Here is a 7,500-nt window from a genome sequence, read left to right on the forward strand (position 1 = left end):
TTAATAATTAATTGCGATTTTTATTCATTAAGCATTACCTTTTTAATACGTAAGCAATACGATTTTTCTCATTGCGCATTACTTTCTTAATAAGTAATGCGATTTTTTTTATCACGCATTACTTTTTAAATAAGTAATGCGACTTTTTTCATTGCGCATTACTTTTTTAATAAGTAATGCGATTTTTTTCATTACGCATTACTTTTTTAATAACTAATGCGATTTTTTTCATTACGCATTACCTTTTTAATAAGTATAATGCGACTTTTTTCATTACGCATTACTTTCTTAATAATTAATGAGTAAAGAAATAATTATTTATTAAAAAAATAATAAGTAATGCATTATTTTTTAATTTGCATTTACATTACCCTGGTTTAGTATATGTAAGTTTGTGTATAAGTGATACGTACGAGAGTATTTTCGACGCTGGAGGTACTGACTGCCATTAGGGCCGGAGGTATCAACGACGTACGTGCGCGAGACCGGAGGTAACGACGGCGCTCGAGTGTGCCCGGAGGGATATCGACGATGGACGCGAGCGAGACCGGCGGGAACGACGACGGGTTGAATCTCGCGGGGCGGCGACGGGAGTATTCGAACTGATGCTTAAACGAAATAGGTCAATGTCTCTTTGCATATATATTTCGTATATGTAAGTATATATGCTTATATGTGTGAATATCTAATTACGGATATGAAAATTTTCGCCGCCGGAGGTAACGGCCGCGTTTGAGATCGGAGGTGACGACCGCGGTTGAGACCGGAGGTAACGACGGCGCGTAAGCGGGACCGTAGGTAGGCGATCGACGACGGCGAGCCGGATAACGTCGTCGGAGTCGAGTAAGTAGCGAAGGTAAGCGACAATACAAACAATTATAAAGGGCTCGTTAATGCTAAGCAAAAATAATATGATAAACAGCCAAGGCAAATTTTCTCAATAGCATTATAATTAATTAGGTAAACATTATATAATTATAAACGCGACTAATAGCACTGTGTTGGAGAAACGTTTCGACTATACTTAGTCATCTTCAGTCATAATACATTACCAATATGTATGAACTTAAAACATGAATGAAAGGATGGACACGAAAATATAATTAAACAGTTGAACAAGATGACCATTGAACAACCATAAAACAGCTCATTGCGTATCAAATTATGTCATAATAAATAAAAACGTAAACCAATCAATAGTGTAATCAAATTAATAATAAAATGAAAAATAATGAAATATTTTCGTAAGTCGGTTTTCATATTAAAATAAATTTATAAGATTAAAAACGACGGAAACCGTCGTTACGAATAACATAAACTGGTATGCGTATTGCAGAAAACTGTAAACTTATATTTTATGTTAATAGCAGATCTTAAAACACAATATTAAAAGGAGCAACAACACACAGAGTATTCGACAAAGCGCTAGAGACAATTGTGTAACGTACGGTAGTCAGAGGCAGAATGAGCGAGACGACTTATTTTCCGTTAGTCATTTTCGACAAAATGTCGAAAGTAAGCGAGATGAGAATTAAACGTAATAGCGCAATCTTATATATATACATATATATATATATATATATATATATATATATATATATATATATGTATATGTATGTATGTATGTATGTATGTATGTATGTATGTATGTATGTATGTATGTATGTATGTATGCATGCATGCATGCATGCATGCATGCATGCATGTATGTATGTATGTATGTATGTATGTATGTATGTATGTATGTATATATATCAGGCCGAGGCTGACCGTAGGACTCGGCCGGAGGTAACGACGGCGTCGAGCGGGGCCGGAGGCGACGACCGCGAGCGCGGCCGGAGGTGACGACCGCGTACGCGGCCGGAGGTGACGACCGCGTACGCGGCCGGAGGTAACGACGGCTTCGAGCGAGGCCGGAGGTGTCGACGGCGTCGAGCGAGGCCGGAGGTGACGACCGCGAGCGCGGCCGGAGGTATCGTCGGCGCCCGAACGAGGCCGGAGGCACCGACGACGTCGAGCGGGACCGGAGGTACCTCCGACGTCCCGAGCGCCGCCGGAGGTAACGACCGTGCTCGCCGCGCCCGAGCGGCTAAGTCCCTCGGGCGTCGAGATCTCGCCCGTTTCGCCCGTATACCGCCGTGCTATTCACCGTGCGTCGCCGACCGCCTGGCCGGCCGGTTGGGTATTATAAGAGGTGCGGTGCGCTCGACGAGTCGAGCGACAGGGACGATGGTTCGAGCGCGTCTTTCGCGTCTCGTGCGTTCCGTACGAGTATCCCGAGGCTCGAAACGTTAAATGTGAAACACGGAACAATGATTTGTGATCGTATCGCGGGCGACTCTGCGTCGCGTCTTCGGCTACAGTCCCGAAGGCCTTCGCGAGTCGACCGAGACCGGAGGTAACGACCGTGCTCGCCGCTCCCGAGCGGCTAAGTCCCTCGGGCGTCGAGATCTCGGCCGCTTCGCCCGTATACCGCCGTGCTATTCACCGTGCGTCGCCGACCGCCTGGCCGCACGGTTGGGTATTATAAGAGGTGCGGTGCGCTCGGCGAGCCGAGCGACACGAACGAGCGCGTCCTTCGCGTCTCGTGCGTTCCGTAAGAGTCTCCCGAAGCTCGGAACGTCAAATGGTGAAACACGGACCATGATTTGATCGTATCGCGGGCGACTATGCGTCACCTCGTCGATACTCGACTCTCGAAGCGGGGTGCTCCGGGGCGGCGGCGACGTCGACGACGACGGCGACGAAGCCGTACACGCTCGAGCCCTTACGTACAGAGCGCGCTGGCACTTTTTCCCTTCCGTTTCTTTTTTCAGGTACGCAACGCACATTTTTCAAACACAGCATTGCCACGAGTCGGTGTCGCAAGACCGAATGGCTCTTATGTGGCGCGCACACGTAGTGTTGGCCGCGCGATCGTCCCGCGTTCTTAGACGAACGTGTCCGGACGCATCGTCGCGCTTACCGAACATCAACTCCACGGAGACTAGTGGCGGAAGGTGAGCGGTCTCGCGCCGCTCTCTCTTCCCGCTTACTTGTACACCGTAGCGAAATTATATTCAAACGCAAGGTTCCGAGATGACCGATGTGCATCGCGCACAGTCGATCTAACGTCGGGGCTGAACGGCGCTTTACACACGCCGTTCGTATATGGGAGAATGAGAAAACTTGAAATGACACGAAATGAAATTGACAGAAGAAGTGTAACGACAGAAGAGAAAAATGAGAGAGTGTCGCCGACCGGCTCGCAAGACGCCGGCGGCGGAGTAACGACACCTCCGAGCAGCAGCGATGGCGAAGCTTTCGCCCGCCCGCCCGCTCGCTCGCTCGCTCGCTCGCCCGTTCGTACGCTCGTTTCGATCTTCCGCGGGGCGCGCGCTCACCGAGCGCGCGTTCTCGGAGTCGACGACGCGGACGACGACGAGCTAGTGCCTCGCCGCTCACGCAGCGCGCGCACGCACGTAGTAGCTCCCTGGTTGATCCTGCCAGTAGTCATATGCTTGTCTCAAAGATTAAGCCATGCATGTCTCAGTGCATGCCGAATTAAGGTGAAACCGCGAATGGCTCATTAAATCAGTTATGGTTCATTAGATTGTACCAACATTTACTTGGATAACTGTGGTAATTCTAGAGCTAATACATGCAAAACAGAGTCCCGACCAGTGATGGAAGGGACGCTTTTATTAGATCAAAACCAATCGGTGGCGCGCGGTCTCCGTTGCGTCCACCGTTTACTTTGGTGACTCTGAATAACTTTGTGCTGATCGCACGGTCCTAGCACCGGCGACGCATCTTTCAAATGTCTGCCTTATCAACTGTCGATGGTAGGTTCTGCGCCTACCATGGTTGTAACGGGTAACGGGGAATCAGGGTTCGATTCCGGAGAGGGAGCCTGAGAAACGGCTACCACATCCAAGGAAGGCAGCAGGCGCGCAAATTACCCACTCCCGGCACGGGGAGGTAGTGACGAAAAATAACGATACGGGACTCATCCGAGGCCCCGTAATCGGAATGAGTACACTTTAAATCCTTTAACGAGGATCCATTGGAGGGCAAGTCTGGTGCCAGCAGCCGCGGTAATTCCAGCTCCAATAGCGTATATTAAAGTTGTTGCGGTTAAAAAGCTCGTAGTTGAATCTGTGTCGCACACCGTCGGTTCACCGCTCGCGGTGTCTAACTGGCGTGATGTGGGACGTCCTACCGGTGGGCTTAGCCTCGCGAGGGGCGGCCCAACTAATATCCCGTCGCGGTGCTCTTTACTGAGTGTCGAGTCGGGCCGGTACGTTTACTTTGAACAAATTAGAGTGCTTAAAGCAGGCTATCCTCGCCTGAATACTGCGTGCATGGAATAATGGAATAGGACCTCGGTTCTATTTTGTTGGTTTTCGGAACCCCGAGGTAATGATTAATAGGGACAGATGGGGGCATTCGTATTGCGACGTTAGAGGTGAAATTCTTGGATCGTCGCAAGACGGACAGAAGCGAAAGCATTTGCCAAAAATGTTTTCATTAATCAAGAACGAAAGTTAGAGGTTCGAAGGCGATCAGATACCGCCCTAGTTCTAACCATAAACGATGCCAGCTAGCGATCCGCCGAAGTTCCTCCGATGACTCGGCGGGCAGCTTCCGGGAAACCAAAGCTTTTGGGTTCCGGGGGAAGTATGGTTGCAAAGCTGAAACTTAAAGGAATTGACGGAAGGGCACCACCAGGAGTGGAGCCTGCGGCTTAATTTGACTCAACACGGGAAACCTCACCAGGCCCAGACACCGGAAGGATTGACAGATTGATAGCTCTTTCTTGATTCGGTGGGTGGTGGTGCATGGCCGTTCTTAGTTGGTGGAGCGATTTGTCTGGTTAATTCCGATAACGAACGAGACTCTAGCCTGCTAAATAGGCGTACCTTATGGTATCTTGAAGGCCCCCGGCTTCGGCCGGCGGGTTTTTACTACCAACGTACAAACAAATCTTCTTAGAGGGACAGGCGGCTTCTAGCCGCACGAGATTGAGCAATAACAGGTCTGTGATGCCCTTAGATGTTCTGGGCCGCACGCGCGCTACACTGAAGGAATCAGCGTGTGTTCCCTGGCCGAAAGGCCCGGGTAACCCGCTGAACCTCCTTCGTGCTAGGGATTGGGGCTTGCAATTGTTCCCCATGAACGAGGAATTCCCAGTAAGCGCGAGTCATAAGCTCGCGTTGATTACGTCCCTGCCCTTTGTACACACCGCCCGTCGCTACTACCGATTGAATGATTTAGTGAGGTCTTCGGACTGGTGCGCGGCAATGCGTCGGCATTGCCGATGTTGCCGGGAAGATGACCAAACTTGATCATTTAGAGGAAGTAAAAGTCGTAACAAGGTTTCCGTAGGTGAACCTGCGGAAGGATCATTAACGTTATTAACGGAGGTCCCCCTTGCTCACCGCTTCTTGCCCCTTAGGGGTAAGCGCGGCGCGGGCCGGGTCGGCGACTGGAGTAAAGAATGGGAGAGAGACAAATTGGAGAAATGGAATTGACGGTAGTACGAGAGGAGCGTCGTTGGCGCGCGCGCGCGCTTGCGCGCGCGCGCGCGCCCTCCGGGCGGCGCTACCACTCGCGGCTCGGCTGTGCCGCCGAGACTCTCTCGCCTCTGCGCCGCGCAAGTCGCGCGAACGCGGGACGGTCGATCGAGAGATCGGCGCACACGCCGCCGAATAACATTTGTTGCGATACGACGCGGGGATACCACGACGCGCGCAACACCGAGGTGAGGTGTGCGCGCGTGCCGTTGTCGCGTCGGAGCGCGAACGCTTTGGGGCCAATTCTCTTTCTCCCCCTCGGGACGTGTCGTCCCGTTGTCGCGTAGAAGAGAGAGAGGAGGCGACCATTGTGCCTTCGCGTACGCACGAGGCGAGCGATACAGGAGCGAGGCCGCGCCGTCGCGCGCGCGCCTACCGGTGGTAACCTGAGAGCGCGCAGGAGACGTGCCCGCCGCCGCGCGCGCTACGCGCGCAGAGCGGTGTGCCGTTTTGGCGCGCTAGAGGGGCGAGCGCGTCGCGCTCCCGCCCGATGGTTTTTCAAAGACTTTCGCCCCGGCTCTCGGCGTCGTCTCACCCTCCCTCGGCTCTCGGAAGAGAGCTCGAGAGTGAGAGAGTTGGGAAGGGAAGACGCTCGAGAAGACGCTCCGTTCGCTCTCGACGGCAAATTCGTCGCGTGTAATCCCCGCCCGTTGTGCCGTAGCCCCCGTAAACGGGGCGGCGGTCCGCGCGTGCTCGGACGCGCGGCCAGGCTGATCGAAGGGCCACCCTCCTCTTCCTCGATCCCGAACCGGTTAGGTCTCGGGTAGAGGGAGAGATGAAGATGCATACGGAAAGTATTTGAAAGCTCTGCGTTCGCAAGAACGCGGATAAGAGAACGATTACCCTGAACGGTGGATCACTTGGCTCGTGGGTCGATGAAGAACGCAGCTAATTGCGCGTCAACTTGTGAACTGCAGGACACATGAACATCGACATTTCGAACGCACATTGCGGTCCACGGATACAATTCCCGGACCACGCCTGGCTGAGGGTCGTTTTAGCACCAACAAACTGCTTGCGCACTTTACTGAGCGTACGAGCGATCGCTGGACGTTCGCCCGCAGGAGGCTGCGCGCACGACGCAAGAACGCGCGGTAGGCAAGAGCCGAAGAGGCGACGAGGAACGGATCGAGAGCGAACGCCTCTCCTCCTCTCTCGCTCTCTCTCGGTCTTCCGCCGCGTGGCGTCCGCGCTCGCGCGCCCCGGGCGTCGTCTGAAATGAAATGGGAGAACGTGACGGAAGCACTTCGCGTGCCCGACACGCGAGACACGCCAAACACGCACACACGCACACGCGTGTGGGAAGAGACGCGCGTTTACTCTCGCGCGTGCGCCCACCCCGCGGGAGGGTGTCCGCCTCGCGCCGCCGTCCGGAGACACAAGGGGGGGAATCTATCCCCAATATCGGTCTCTCGGAGCTGGTGCGCGCTCGACGACGGACTCCTCTCGGAACACAGACGGGGTGTTAAGCGCATCGTTACGCTGGAAGAGTAGTCGCGGCGCGCGTTCTCTTCGTCGAGGTGACGCGGAGCAGCGGCAGCAGCGGCGAGACGCTCGCTCGTTCGCTCGCTCTCTCGACACCGGTGTTGGATCGCGGCGGAGCACGGGCCGATCGCGTGTCCGAGTCCACGAAGTACGTGTATATAACATGTGGGGACCGGCACGCTCGGTCGTTGTTTACCCGTCTGCCGTCGCATCCGTGTCGGATTAACGTTTGCGGATTCTCTCTGATACCACGTCTGTATGACGCGCACGCGAGGAGGATCATGGGACGCGGGAGGAGGCGGCGGCCGTGTCCGTGCGCGTCTCTCTCTCCACGCACACGCGCGCACGCGGTGTGTCGGAGATCGAGAGACGCGTGGCGTGGCACCCCCCCTCTCTATCTCTCTCTGCGTTTCCCGTGACGTCTCGTCGTCGTCGTCGTCGACAGACAGAGCGCGATAGA

The 7,500-nt window shown here is 53.5% G+C and overlaps 2 non-coding genes across 2 annotated transcripts; both read left to right on the top strand.

The window, feature by feature from the left end:
• Window positions 1-3,469: 3,469 nt before the first annotated feature.
• On the top strand, window positions 3,470-5,390 carry LOC118648387. Its single transcript, XR_004965270.1, has one exon. It is a non-coding gene; the product is annotated as a small subunit ribosomal RNA (ribosomal RNA).
• Window positions 5,391-6,395: 1,005 nt separating this feature from the next.
• LOC118648401 lies at window positions 6,396-6,550 on the top strand. Its single transcript, XR_004965282.1, has one exon. It is a non-coding gene; the product is annotated as a 5.8S ribosomal RNA (ribosomal RNA).
• The last annotated feature ends 950 nt before the right edge of the window (window positions 6,551-7,500 follow it).

Source organism: Monomorium pharaonis, unplaced genomic scaffold, assembly GCF_013373865.1.
Source record: "Monomorium pharaonis isolate MP-MQ-018 unplaced genomic scaffold, ASM1337386v2 scaffold_413, whole genome shotgun sequence".
Lineage (NCBI taxonomy): Eukaryota > Metazoa > Arthropoda > Insecta > Hymenoptera > Formicidae > Monomorium > Monomorium pharaonis.